This window comes from Neomonachus schauinslandi, chromosome 13 (assembly GCF_002201575.2).
Source record: "Neomonachus schauinslandi chromosome 13, ASM220157v2, whole genome shotgun sequence".
Classification (NCBI taxonomy): Eukaryota; Metazoa; Chordata; class Mammalia; order Carnivora; family Phocidae; genus Neomonachus; species Neomonachus schauinslandi.
In genome coordinates, this window is record NC_058415.1 from 24,927,472 (window position 1) to 24,943,001 (window position 15,530).

Consider the following 15,530-nt stretch of genomic DNA (forward strand, 5'->3'; position numbering starts at 1 on the left):
TTTGTGCTGATTCATCCTATTGTAACTTGATTTCCCTCTTGAATAATTCGCAAAATGGATGTAACCAGCGTCGTTTATTGTATGATTGCGTTCATCCATTATCTTTTACTTGCCTGATTAGGAAGAAACTCTTGTTTGGGGGAACTGAGGACTTCATGAAGCATGAACATTTACTGGCTAGGAGGATAGTTAAATACTGTTAGAGCATAGTGCCTGGGATTGTGGAGTTTGTAGGTCCCTTTAAATGGTAATGTAATTTTTTGTGAACGTCCCCCTCCATGAAGAGTGTATCTTCACGAAGAGTCTTGTTAAGAGGTAAAACTTAGTTCACGTTTTGATTCTATGTTACATGGTTCAGGTCTTTTTTAAATATTCAGCCAAGAATTGATGCATGTATGTAGGGGTTGGGAATACTTGGATTATAGAGATTTAATCTGCTAGTCAGGATTTGCAACATTTAATTGCTGTTTAAAACCTGGGACATTTTACTAACTCTAAGAGGCACATATAGGGGTACTGTACTACTGCTGCTTTCTTTCAAGCTAGTATTTCTGGTGTAGCCATCATTTTCTACCTTGATAAAGGGAACAGAAGGAAAACAAAGTAAACAGCTCTATCTAAGAACTTCCTCCTCCCAGTTTCGCAGTCTTCTGACTGGACCCTAACTGGTGAAAGCTGTTACTGACCTTTTTTAGATGCCAGTACCTGATAGGGTTTTTCTTCTTTCTTCTTTTTCCACGTGTTTCCTCCTCAACCTGTTTTAATTTATTTTTTAGGGTTACTCTTTAAATAACAGGAAAGTCCGTCTTTTCACCATTTTTTCATCTATTGTTTTCAACTAAACTACTGTATTGTACTTTTGCTTATTCAAGGACTTGCCAACTTGATGGATACATTCAGTGGCTCCTGTCCTGTATAATTAATTTTATGGTCATTTTGAACTCTCAGTGAATTTAGAGCTAGTATTTACTTTACTTTAGATAAGCTAACATAATTGAGATTGTACGCTAGCCAGCTAGATGATTGTATTTATAACTACCATTTCCTGAGTTCCTCACTATGTGCCCTACCTTGTGCTGGCAGTTTTAAAACTTACTACAGTTCTACGAATAAGTTGTCATCTTTGTTTTATGGATAAGAAAATTAAGACACCGGGCGCCTGGGTGGCTCAGTCCGTTAAACGTCTGCCTTCCGCTCCTGTCATGATCTCGGGGTCCTGGGATCCAGCCCTGGGTGGGGCTCCCTGCTCAGCCAGTAGCCTGCTTCTCCCTCTCCCTCTGCTGCTCCCCCTGCTTGTGCTTTCTTACTCAAAAAAATAAATAAATAAAATCTTAAAAAAAAAAAAAGAAAATTAAGACTGAGAAGTTAAAGAACCTGTCCTAAGTCACATAGCAGAGGTGGGATTCAAGCTCCTAAACCTATTCTCTTTCTGTCTTTTCCTTACAGTAGGTTATGGAGGATCCACAAACAGCCCCACTGATAACTTCCTTCTAATTTCAGTCATTAAATATAACTTTTCCCCCTAACTTTCAGAGAATACCTTCTCAAAATTTTGAAGTTATCCCCAGTGAGTTAAGACATACTTTTTAGATGAAGCTAATGTAAACATGGAATGATTATGATTTCAATATTTGTTAGTGCTTTTAAGTCTCAGCTATTTGTTGAATGCCACATACAATGTCCAAAAGGATGGTACTTCTGCCATTTGTTCAGTTTTTTAAAAATGGAATAGGTGAGGCTGACTGAAAATTAACTTATAAATCCAATATGTCTAAGTCTTTGTGGTGAATGGTAGGATTTTCCTACTTTATTATAATTTCCTGGTCAGTTCCTGCAGTCAAGAACTTAAATGTAGATTATTGTGTTAAGTTTAGTGTGTATAAAATCAGTTTTTTAGAAAGCATTTTTTCATGATTATGAAATTAATGGGGATTAAGATGTATGTAATTTTGTATCTGGCCTTTTTCCTAACAAAATAAAATATGAACATATTTTCATATTATTAAAAAGGGTTTTAGGAATTTTTTTTAAAGACTATAACCTTCCATTTCATGGATCCAGTTTAGTGTAATTTCCCCCCCCGTTGTTGAACATTTAGACTGTTTCTCTTTTTTTCCGTACTATATCAACAGTGATAAACATTCTGGCACATAAATCTTTGTCCTCCTTTCTGATTGTTTTCTTAAGATTCATTTTGGAGAGTCAAAGAAGTGATGGTATGAACATTTCTTAATGTACAATTTAAAAAACATACCTTTCCCTATTTTTTTTTCTTTTCTTGGACAATGATGTTCTTGAGGATCAGGGGCTGTTCATTGTGTATGAGCAGTTGGGAAATGGTGCTCTCCAGCTCACACCTCCCCTCTTCAGTTGTTTCTACCTGCTGTGACTGTGATTGCTCAATTTCTCCAGAAAGAGAGGAAGGAAAACCTTAAGAATTCTCAGGAGTAGATGCAAGAATACAATTTATTAAATTATTAACAGGTTTGGTTATTGAAACCCAGTCTAAACTTCATAATAAATATAGATCCCACGTGATAATACTTTTCCACTTAATTAAACGTTTATTTTTTTTTAAAGATTTTATTTATTTATTTATCAGAGAGAGAGCGAGAGAGAGAGAGAGAGAGGGTGCACAAGCAGGGAGTGTCAGGCAGAGGGAGAAGCAGGTTCCCCACTGAGCAAGGAGCCCCATGTGGGGACTAGATCTCAGGACCCTGGGATTATGACCTCAGCTGAAGGCAGACACTTAACCGACTGAGCCACCCAGGTGTCCCTCCATTTAATTAAAATTTTAAATAAAATTTTCTTTCTAACCTGTAGGAAAAAATCCTATTATGTATGGAATCCTCTTTTTATTGCATTTGTTATAACATGCAGTTGGTCGGTGGGGGGGGGGGGGAACTACATCCATGTCTCTGATCAGTATAGCCTATAATTATTTGCTTTTAAATGAAGAATTCTGTGTAACAGATGTTCATTTAGCAGTCAGTTTTTTCCCCAAAGTTCTTGACTGTTTTGGTAAAATACTTGAGATTAGCTATATTTGAGTGCTTGGCACAATGTTAAGTATGTCTTATCACATTTACTTGTGTTTTAAATATGTCTTGGTTATCTTTTGGGGTTTTAGTCATTAGAATTTTTTTCTTTGCCTACTTATGGTAACATTATTATAAAATTATAGTATGTCAGCTCGAGAAGTGGAGATTTAAATCCAAGAGGATAGTACTTGGAGAAAATTATTAATTAGGAATGCCACACATTAATAGAACAATTTAGTTGTGGTTCGCTGAGCAGTGTTTCTCAGAATTTGTCCCAACTGTCATTTGAAAGGAGTTTGTCAGTTGTCATGTTAACAATGCTAACAAGGAGGTGCATGTTTGAAGTAAAGAAAAAAAAATGGATACATGTTTTAAAATATTAGTTTGTAATTTTTAAAAATTTTGAAGTTTTATGTGGTATTTTTGCAGAGTTATAGCAGAGGAAAAGTAGTAATTAACAATGGCACTGTTGTTTTGAAGCTGTTGCAGATAGATGCAGTGGGTAATGTTAAGTTTTTCTTTCACTTGACATTGCAAATGAAATAATTTAGAATGCACTAGATGAGCTTATTATTTAAATGAGGTCTGAGAAAAGTCTGTTCATTATAATAGCAGTGTAGTGCTCTTGTAGAATCACTTTTTATGATTGTGTTTTATATGTAAGTGGGTTTTATATGTAAATGAGGGACTGGCTATACTTCCTCTTTTCACAGAAGTCAACAGGGTCTAGCAAAAGGCCTAGGAATGGATATTAGAAGAACTTACATTCTAGTTCTGGGTCTGTTTCTATATAAGATCTTTATATGTCTTAATCTTCATGCCTCAGTTTTATTCATCTTAAAAAGATGACAGTACTTACTCTTTCATGTTATTATTTTGAGGTTTAGATGTAATATTACAGATGTAAAAGTATTTTGAAAAAAGCTAAAAATCTTACAAATAAAAAGTTTTAATTTTTATTTTCAGCAAACCCTTATCTTTATCTCTATTTATACAGCTGTACCTGCTGGGATATAGGATGGGTATCTCTGACATTCATCCTTGTTCATTTCATTTTCTGTCCAGCCTTGACCTTTTCAACTCACAGCCAGTCAGTCTTTCTTCCTTTCTCATTTGTTCCTTCCTCCTCCTAGAAGTATCCATAGTATTATCTCCTAGTATATAACAGGGTCAGCTAGAAAGTAGCATTTGTATTTATGTGGCTGCATGTCATAATTTTAGGGGTATATACTGTACCCAGAGTGATTTATAGTACAAAACATTCTGCAAACAACTTAATTGCAATTGTGACATTTATGCTTGATAATTTACTTAAACATTTTATAACTCAACTGAAAGTACGCTTTGTCCGAATTTCAGTTTACTTAATGACTGTCATTACATTACTATAACACCTTTGCAAATTATACTAGGTCCATCTGCCAATGTGTTTAAATTTTGTGGAGGATATAGGTAACTTACTGAATGAACACACCTAAGAGCCATGAATCTGGCTTAATTTTTGAGGTTAAAAAAATGACAGATGCAATAAAATAGCACTTTGGAATCTTAGGTTATGTAAGTACAATTGACCCTTGAACAGAGCTGGGGTTGGGGATGCTGACCCCCACACTTTTGAAAATCCCCTTAACTTTCGACTCCTCTATAACTACTAATAGCTTACTATTGACCAGAAGCTTTGCCAATAACATGAGTAGTCAGTTAGCACATATTTTATGTTACAGGTACTATATACTGTATTTTTTTTTTTTTAAAGATTTTATTTATCTGAGATGGAGAGAGAGAGCATGAGGAAGGAGGTAGATGGGGTAGAGCAGAGGGAGAGGGAGAAGCAGGCTCCTCGCTGAGCAGGGAGCAATACAGTAAAGGAAAATGGTAATATTAAGAAAACCATGAGAAAATACATTTACAGTACTATAATTATTGAAAAAAATCCGCATAAAAGTGGGTCTGTGCAGTTCAAACCTGTGTTCAAGAGTCAACTGTACAGATCTTTTAGTCTTGAGGGTAAGGTGTCACTAAGCTGTGGCTTCATGGAATCATGCTTGGAGGTTTTAACATGCTTTTAATTAATTTCATATTTGATGTTATTTTGTTTTAGGTCTATCTTTTAAGCATACAACTGGATTTGGTTTATTCATTTTGAGAATCTCTCAACAGGTGAGTTAATCTATATTCATTATGATTGCTGATCTATTTAGATATGTTTCTGCCATTTTATTGTTTCTATTTATAGTAGTGGGCTGTTCCTTTGTGTCTTCTGTTGGATTGTTTTCTTTATTTGTTTTCCTTGGCTAGTTTGGAAATGATTATATTTCTATTCTTTTGATGTTTACCTTCAGTTTTTTAATTGAGATATAATTTATATACAGTAACATTTATGTTTTTCTTGGTGTATAGCTTTGTGTGTTTTAACAAACATAGCCAAATCACTATCACCACCACCATCATGATTTGGAACAGTTTCATCACCCCCTCGCCCCCAATTTCCTTATGCCCCTGTGGTCAGTCCCTCTTATACCTTCAGTCTTGGGCAACCATTGAACTGTTTTTCGTTGCTAATGTTGCTTTGTCTAGAATGTCATGTAAATGGAATTGTGCGGTCTTTGGCTTCTTTCACTTCACATACTGCATTTGACATTTGTCTTAGTATAGTTCAGGCTGCTCTAACAATACCATAAACTGGGTGACTTAGAAACAATAGAAATTTACTTCGTGGAGACTGGGAAGTCCAAGATCAAGATGTCAGTGGTTTCAGTGTTTGGTGAGGAGGACCCACTTCTGTGTTCGTGGATGGCCATCTTTCACTGTAACCTCCCTCGGTGAAAGGGGCAAGGTAGCTAGGTGGTGGTGGTGGTGGTGGGGGTCTCTTATAAAAGCCATAATCTCTTTCATGAGAGCTCCATCCTCATGACCTAAAGCCCTACTCCTAATGCCATCACATTGGGCATTAGGATTTCAACATATGAATTTTGGGGGGGATACAGGCTGTAGCAACATTCGTCCATGTTTTTGAATCTAATAGTAGTTCATTCCTTTTTATTACTGAATAGTATTCCATTGTAATGAAGTACCATAATTTATTTATCCATTCACCAGTTGAAGGACATGTGGGTTGTTTTCGGTGATTATGAATAAAGCTACTATAAACATTAACAAAAAAGTTTAAGTAGTGTAAGTTTTCATTTCTCTTGAGTAATTACCTGGTAATGCGATTGTTGGGTTGTTATGTTAAGCGTATGTTTTTCTAAGAAACTGCATATCTGTTTTCCGAAGTGGCTGTGCCATTTTGTATTCCCACCAGCAATGTATGAAAATTCTGATATTTGGTATTCTCAGTTATTTTTTATTTTAGCTATGCTAATAGATGTGTAGTACCACACTGTGATTTTAATTTTGCATTTCCTTAAGGTCTAATAATATTGAGCATCTTTTAATGTGTTTATTTGCCATCTGCATATCTTCTTCAGTGAAGTGCCTATTCGATGTTTTATTCATGTTAAAATAAGTTAGTTTTCTTACTGAATTTTAAGTATAGATTCTTTATATATTTTGGATATAAGTCTTGTCAATTATTTCTCTCAGTCTGTGGTTTGTCGTGTGTGTTTGTGTGTGTGTGTGTGGCTTTATATTCTTTACAGTGTCAGGGCACCTGGGTGGCTCAGTCGGTTAAACGACTGCCTTCGGCTCAGGTCATGATCCCGGAGTCCCAGGATCGAGTCCCACATCGGGCTCCCTGCTCAGCAGGGAGTCTGCTTCTCCCTCTGACCCTCCCTCCCTCTCGTGCTCTCTCATTTTCTCTCAAATAAATAAAATCTTAAAAAAATATATTCTTAAAAAAAAATTTTTTTTTTAAAGATTTTATTTATTTATTTGACAGAGAGAGACACAGCGAGAGAGGGAACACAAGCAGGGGGAGTGGGAGAGGAAGAAGCAGGCTTCCCGCAGAGCAGGGAGCCCGATGCGGGGCTCGATCCCAGGACCCTGGGACCATGACCTGAGCCGAAGGCAGACGCTTAACGACTGAGCCACCCAAGCTCCCAAAATTTATATTCTTTACAGTGTCTTTCACAGAGCAAAATTTAAAAATTTTGTTAAAGGCCAATTTATTTTCTTTTTTTTTTATAATTTTTTAGATTATACTTTTGATGTTGTCCCTAGGAAAACTTTTAAGAAACCAAGGTCACAAAGATTTTTCTCTTAACTTTTCTTACAGCTTTTGTAGTTTCAGTTTTCACATTTAGGTCTGTGATTCATTTAGAGTTTTTTTATATAAGATGTGGGGTATTGGTTGAGGTTCTTATTTTTTCATATGAATGTCCAGTTGTTTCAGCACCAGTTGTTCAAAAGACTATCCTGTTTCCATTGACTTGCAACTTTGTAGAAGTTGCATTGAATCTGCGACTTTGTAGAAAATTAGTTGCTATATTATGCTTGGGTCTATTTCTACACTGTGTTGTCTTTCCATGGGCTTCTATGTTAATCCTTTTGCCAATACCTCACTCTCTTGATTATGAAATTTTATACTGTCTTGAAGTCAGATAGTGTCAGTCCTTTAACTTTGTATTTTGTTTTCAAAATTATCTTGACTATTGCAGTTCCTTTGCCTTTCCTTATAAAATTTATTGTTACTTTATTATTTTTTTCCTTACAAATTTTTGAATCATCTTGTCATTTTTTTTACCACAAAAACCGATTGCTGGGATTTTGGATAGAATTGCATTAAATCTATAGATCAGCTGGGGAGAACTGAAACCTTAAGAAAGAGTCTTCAACACAGCGGGTCTCTTCATTTTTTTTCTTCTCTTCATTTGTTTTTGTCATCTTTGATTTCTTTCATCAGTAATTTGTAGTTTTCAGGATAAATATCCTGTATGTATTTTGTTAGATTCATTTTTTTCCATTTGACACATTGCAGCTTTCTTGCCCTGGGAACACAAGACAGCACTTCAGCACTATGCTGGGGGCCATTTGAAACAGTGAAATCGGCAACAAAAAGCACAAAAGTGTGAAAAATATAGCACTAAATAGCATGGAAAAGATGCATCTTGCTAACTCATTTATTAGGCCATGTAGCTATTTTGTAGATTCTTCAGTGCTTTCTTCATAAACATTCATGTTATCTTTATTTTAGAAGTAATTTCTTTTTTTGTTTTTTTCTCCTCTTCACTGTTCTCTCTTTCTTATTGTAGAAAACACATAAATTTAACCTCTAAACAACTTTAAGTGTACATTATGATATTGTTAACTATATACATGTTGTTGTACAATAGATCTCTGGAACTTTTTCATCTTGCATGAATGAGATTCTATATACATTGAACAACAACTCCCCATTTTTTCCTCCCCTCGTCTCTGGCAACCACATCTACTTCTGTTTTTATGAGTTTGATTACTTTACATACTCCATGTAAGTAGAATCATGCAATTTTTGTCTTTTGTGATTAGCTTATTTCACTGAGCATAATGTCGTTAAGGTTCATGTTTGTTATAGCCTATGATGTGATTTCTTCCCTCCCCCCCTTTTTTAGGCCAATTAATATTCCTTCTTATCTATGTACCACATTTTCTTTATCCATTTATCTGTTGTTGAACAACTAGGTTGCTTCTACATCTTGTCAATTGTGAATAATGCCATAATAAATATTGGTTTGTAAATACCTCTTGGAGATTCTGTTTTCAATTCTTTTGGATATATACCCAGAACTGGGATTGCCGGATCATATGGCAGTTCTATTTTTCATTTTTGAGGTACCTCCATACTGTTTTCCATAGCTGCTGCACCATTTTACAATCCCACCAACAGTGGGTAAGGGTTCCAATTTCTCCACATCTTCACCAACACTTGTTATTTTCTTTGGTTTTGTTTTTGGTTTTGGCTAGTTGCCATTGTAAGGGGTCTGAAGTGATATCTCATTGCAGTTTTGATTTGCATTTCTCATGATGATGATGATGGTGGGCATCTTTTCATATGTTTGTTTGCCATTGGTATATCTTTGGGAAAATGTCTGTATGTTTTTTGCCCATTAAATTTTTTTTTTTAATTATTGAGTTGAGGAGCTCTTTATATATTCTGAATATTAATCTCTTATCAGATTATGGTTTGCAAATGTTTCTCCCATTTCCTGGGTTGCTTTTTCACTCTTTTGTTTCCTTTGCTGAACAGAAGTTTTATTTATTAAAAAAAATTTTTTTTTAAGATTTTATTTATTTATTTGAGAGAGAGAGGCAGAGATAGCAAGAGAAAACACTGGCAGGGAGAAGAAGAACCAGGCTCCCCACAGAGCAGGGAGCCAGATGTGGGACTCGATCCCAGGACCCTGGGATCATGACCTGAGCCGAAGGCAGATATTTAACTGACTGAGCCCCCCAGGCAGCCCTGAACAGAAGTTTTAAGTTTGATGTAGTTCTATTTGTCTGTTTTTGCTTTTGTTACTTATTATTTTGGTATCACATCCAAGATATCATTGCCTATTCTAGTGTTATGAAGCTTTTCCTCCTATATTTTCTTCTGGTAGTTTTATAGTTGCAGGTCTTACATTTAGATCTCCATTTTGAGTTAATTTTTGAATATGGTATAAGACAAGGGTACATTTTCATTCTTTTGCATGTGGATATCCAGTTTTCCCAGCACCATTTATTGAAGAGGCTATTCTTTCTCTTTTGTGTTATGTTGGCACCCTTGTCAAAGATCACTGGAGTATATATATATATATATATACATATATATATATATGAGGGCTTGTTTCTGGGCTCTTCATGCTGTTCTATTGGTCTGTATATCTTTATGCGTGCTATTTTTTTCTGTTTTAATTTATATACCTTTTATTTCTTTTTCTTGCCTTATTGTACTCACAGAGGCCTCCGGTAAATGTTAAAATATTGAGAGTAGACCTCTGCTTTATTTATTTATTTATTTATTTATTTATAAAGATTTTATTTATTTATTTGTGAGAGAGAGAGAGAGAAAGCACAACCCAGGGGGGAATGGGAGGCAGAGGGAGAAGCAGGCCTCCCGCTGAGCAAGGAGCCTGAAGCAGGACTTGATCCCAGGACCCCCAGGATCATGAGCTGAAGGGAGCCGCTTAACTGACTGAGCCACCCAGACGTCCCTGCTTTATTCTTTTTTGTGTGTGTGTGTTGTTGTTTTTTAGTTTTTATTTCATAAAAGTTTGGAACACTTGGTGAATTTGCATGTCATCCTTGTACAGGAGCCATGCTAATCTTCTCTGTATCCTTCCAATTTTAGTATATGTGCTGCAAAAGTGAGTAGGACATCTGTTTTATTCTTTTTTTAAAAGATTTTATTTATTTAGATAGCGTGCGAGCAGGGGAAGGGACAGAGGGAGAAGGAGAGAGAATCTCAAGCAGACTGCGCTGAGCACAGAGCCCAATGTGGGGCTAGATCCCACGACCCTGAGATCATAACCTGAGCTAAATCAAGAGTCGGATACTTAACTGACTGAGCCACTCAGGCACCCCACCATCTGTTTTATTCTTGATCTCAGGGGGAAAGCATTTTGTCTTTCATACCTTTAATTTTTTTTTTTTAGTATAGTTGATACAATATTATATTAGTTTCAGGTGTGCAACAGTGATTCAGCAAGTTTATGTATTATGCTACGTTCACCATAGGTGTAGCTACCATCTCTCCCAATATATTGCTATTATAATTCATACCTTTAATTTTAAAACATACATACTTTTGTACTATTTTGTTTATTTCTAATGAAATGAAAAACTCAGTAGAGCACATGAAAGGTAAAGTTAATATCTTCCCCCCCAAGTTAAACATCAGTACAAAGAAATCAATGGAAGAAGATTAAAATAAAAAGTTTTATATATATTTAAAAATCAAACTTTAAAGAATTATTTTGAAAAATAGCAGATTTGTTTGTTCCTTTGTTCCCTTTCCCTAAAAGCAACCACTTTCAACTTCTCTAGCAGAATGATTTTTGTACTTACTTCTGTAACTCTGGAAACCATACAGATATTGCTACATCTTGATTTTTCAGTTTTAGGCATTATCTGTTGACTTTTACTATAGAGATGAGAATTTAGCTCTCTCCACCTACCTTTCTCACCCACCCCTACCCTCACACACATCTTTTCCCATTTTGCTATTAAATCTGTATAACTATGTTAAAATTTCTGTCAGATAATTTAGAGTGTCTGTTATTACTACACACGTTATTTATTTATTTATTTATTTATTTATTTATTTTTTCTAAAGATTTTATTTATTCATGAGAGACAGAGAGAGAGAGAGAGAAGCAGAGGGAGAAGCAGTCTCCCAAGGAGCAGGGAGCCCGATGCGGGACTCAATCCCAGGACCCTGGGATCATGACCTGAGCCGAAGGCAGACGCTTAACCGTCTGAGCCACCCAGGCGCCCAACACACATGTTATTTAGAACTAAGCCATGTAGTATACAAATATTGCTTTACCTTTCCTGTACAACATTTTCTTTTCTCTTGTGGCCTTTTTTTGTTTTCTCTACCATTTTTCATCAGATCAACCCCTAACTCTTGTGGTTACTTAAATTTCTCCTCTACATTGGGATACATTAATGTTCTAACTAACAGAGGTGTAAACCAAGAAAGAGAAGGACATGAGATCCTAGAAATAGTGGTCTCACATGATTTTATCTTCTTTCAAAAATAATTTCTCCTCAGGCCTTCTGAGCTGTTTGCCTTTACATCCTGCAAATACTTCTCACTATAATGCTTTTCCCCTCACTTCTTCCTCTTTCCTGGTTTATTTCTCTATTATGTTAGAGCACATCCTCCATTACAAAAATTGTTTTAGACAATGCTGATCTGAAAATGTTTTTATTTCACTGTCATACTTGATTGATGCTTTGCCTGGGTAGAGGTTTATAGGTTGGAAATAATTTTCATTGGAAATTTGAAGGAATTGCTCATTTACCTTCCAGCTTCTATTGAGAAATCTAAAACCATTTTTAAAATTTTTTATTGTTATGTTAATCACCATACATTACATCATTAGTTTTTGATGTAGTGTTCCATGATTCATTGTTTGTGCATAACACCCAGTGCTCCATGCAGAATGTGCCCTCTTTAATACCCATCACCAGGCTAACCCATCCTCCCACCCCCACCCCTCTAGAACCCTCAGTTTTTCAGAGTCCATCATCTCTCATGTAAAACCATTTTCATTCATTGTTTATCATCCTTCTCTGGAAGCTTGCAGCATCTTTATCCCTGCATTCTAAAATTTCATAAAGATAATGCCTTGTTGTATGTCTGTTTTATTCATTGTATTGGGTTCTTTCCATCCAGAGGCTCTTATCTTTAAGTTCTGGAAATTTTTCTTTTTTTTAAGATTTTCTTTATTTATCAGACAGAGCACACGCCGGGGGAGCGGCAGGCAGAAGGAGAAGCAGGCTCCCCACTGAACAAGGAGCCCGATGCGGGACTTGATCCCAGGACCCTGGAATCATAATATGAGCCGAAGGCAGAGGCTTTAACCGACTGAGCCACCCAGGCATCCCTGGACATTTTTCTTAATTTATTTCTTTGATTATCCCTTCCCCCTCCCTCCTTTGTTTTCTCTCTTTTCTCCTTCTGGAACTCCTAGTCTGTTAGACTAACTGGGCTATTCTTTTTTTTCCCCGTGTGTTTCATGGATTTCTTTGTACTGATGTTTTACTTTTGGAAGAGATTTTCTTAACTTTATCTTCCATTCGTTCTACTGTTTTTCATTTCCACTATCATATTTTAAATTTCTAAGAGTTGTTTTTTATCCTATGAATATTTCTTGTTACAGAATCCTATTCTTACTACACAGACAATAATCTTTCTTAGGATATTAATGATAGCTTTTTTGAAGTTTTTGTCTCCCTTCATAGTCAATGCATTGCATTTTTTTGTTTGTTTGTTTGTTTGATGTGCCTTACTGTTAAAAGTTTTTCTCAGATAATCTTGTTATAGTTAAGAGGGGAACTAGAAAGCTGGTTGAAACTCTGAGTCTGGCTACAGTCTCAAATGGGCTGTTTAATTGGAGAACTTCTTGTGTTAATATCCTTAGGTCTTTTCTGTTAAGGTAGTAAGATTGCTCAGAGAAAGATTTTCTTGTCTTCTTTCTAGGAGAGTATAGGCCTAGTCGGTGGTATTTCTGGAAAAGAGAGTAATATGTGTTCAGCATTTAGGAATTAGGAATTTATTTCTTCCCCCTATTTTCAGTAAGTTATTTCCACTTCAGCTGTACTCTGGCATCCCCTAGTCTAGAGATCTTTTTTACCCTCTCTAGGAGCAGTCTCTCTGACTTGGGATAGGGGTGCCATAGTCTTAAATGCCTTAAAGAGTCTTTTGATCAATCTCTACATGGTCAGTTTTCATCACAATGGGCCAGGGACCTTTCCTACCTTTGAAATTTTATATTGTTTTTTGTATATAATTAAAAAATATATATATATATTCTAATTTTTTTCACTCTAAAGATTCACCAGTTCTGTAATTATAATGACCTTCTTAGCCCTTCCTTTAAAATGTTATTCATGTAAAACAACTATAACTCCTTTAAATTGTAACCATTTGTTAAATTAATAATGTGATCACTTGTTTAGGGTCACAAAGTTTATAAGTGTGAGACAATTTGGCAGTTATACTCTGAATCACTAGACTATATACTGGCTCTCCCATCTATTTTATTTTGTTTTATTTTGCTTTTGTGCATGATAGTCTTTACTTTTAAATGATTATCAGTATACCCAATAATAACATGTAATAACATGTAACCAGTTCTTGAATTCTGTCATATAGTAATTTTGATTAAGAGGAACTAAAAGCAGCCCAAACAATTATGCTAGTATGTATGTATGTATGTATTTACTTATTTATTTGAGAGAGAGAGAGAGAGCACATGCATGTGTACAAGAGGCAGAGGGGAGAAGGAGAGAGAGAATCCCAAGGAGGCTCCACACTCAACATGGAGCCCAAGTCAGGGCTCCGAGATCACCACCCGAGCCAAAATCAAGAATCAGGTGCTCGACTGACTGAGCCATCCAGGTGCCCCTATTGTTCTAACCCTTAGCCAGAAAGGACTATTTTAAGGCTGTCTGCTGCTTAACACAGGTTACAAATAACTATTTAGTACTTTCTCCTAGATAAAGCCGCTGATCCTCAAGAAAGCTTTATGGGGGAAAACCATGTAATTCCCCCTCCCTTTTTATTTCCAAAAAATTTATTTTACATCTAATAAAGAAAAAGTCACTATTGATGTATATGTTGCTTGAGTTAAAAGACATAGGGAACCAGACAATGTATGCGTATTAAATTTCTAAGAAATACAAGGTAAAAAAATGAAATCTTTAGGTAAGCTCTTTTTTGGTGTGTGTGTGTTTTTAAAAAATTGAGGTATAATTGATATACAGCATTCTATTAGTTTCAGTGGTTCAACATAGTGATTTGATATTTGTATACGTTGTGAAATGATTACCACAATAAGTCTAGTTAACATTCATCACCATATATAGTTAACAGAATTTTTTTTCTTGTGATGAGAACTTTTAAGATTTGCTCTTTTAGCAGTTTGCAAATAAGAAGTACAGTATTATTAACTATAGTTACCATTTACATTAGGATAAGCTTTAAGTTCATACAAAGAAGCTAGATTTATTATTCTCCAAAAAGTAAAAGGACCTCCTATATAATATACAGAAATAATTTACTGCCTTTTCACAAGAATATAATTCAAGCTTTGCTAAAATTTCATATTCTATGAAGGCATCCAAAATTCTAATCCTTGGAACAGGCACTTCTTTCTTCTTCCCCTGTCCATTTATGTGGTAGTCTTTATGGATTTCTGGTTGATGTCTCAAAGGCCAAGAGGTTATCTAGGACTTAATCCCTGTTTTACTGGAATTAGGGCTGGAGGATGGTCATCATCTCTTGAGTCTCCTCCACTTCAGTACCACCCCTGCCATGGGATCCCAGAGCTGTAATTTCCTCAGCCTTGGACACTTTTCTCTCTTTGTAGGTTGTACTATTCTATTTCAGCTTGAGCTGCCTTGGCCTGCTTCAGCTTCCATTTATTTTGCATGTGGACCTTGGACACTTTCTGGGCACCCACTGCCCAGCCTGTAGAAGCTGCTGTAAATCCTGTGACTGACTGGCCTTGGTGGTGGGGATGCTGAGGCTAGCTGGATCACTCCCTTGGGTCACCTGACCCAGCTGCCCAAGATATGTGCCTGTGCCAGTGCCTTGTGGGCCATCCTCTCCTATCTTTTTTAATTTTTACAAGTAACTCTATGAGGTTAAGCATATAGACAAGGAAGCACACTTGGACTATATAAATTTCTCATGGTCACTTGCTTCTGTTTAGCTCACTCCAAACCTCATGTTTTTATTATTTTACCTCCACTCTGCCCTGACTGATAATAGGAACCCCCAAAACCATACCACCAAACTCTTACACTCCTGCAAATAGACCAGTATTCTTTCTGCAGCTTCGCCTTTTAACCCTTACT

At 36.0% G+C, this 15,530-nt stretch overlaps 1 non-coding gene and 1 pseudogene across 1 annotated transcript; both read right to left on the minus strand.

The window, feature by feature from the left end:
* Nucleotides 1-457: 457 nt before the first annotated feature.
* Nucleotides 458-15,325, minus strand: LOC110569977 (annotated as a pseudogene).
* LOC123326523 lies at nucleotides 10,208-10,317 on the minus strand. Its single transcript, XR_006541146.1, has one exon. It is a non-coding gene; the product is annotated as a U6 spliceosomal RNA (small nuclear RNA).
* Nucleotides 15,326-15,530: the final 205 nt, after the last annotated feature.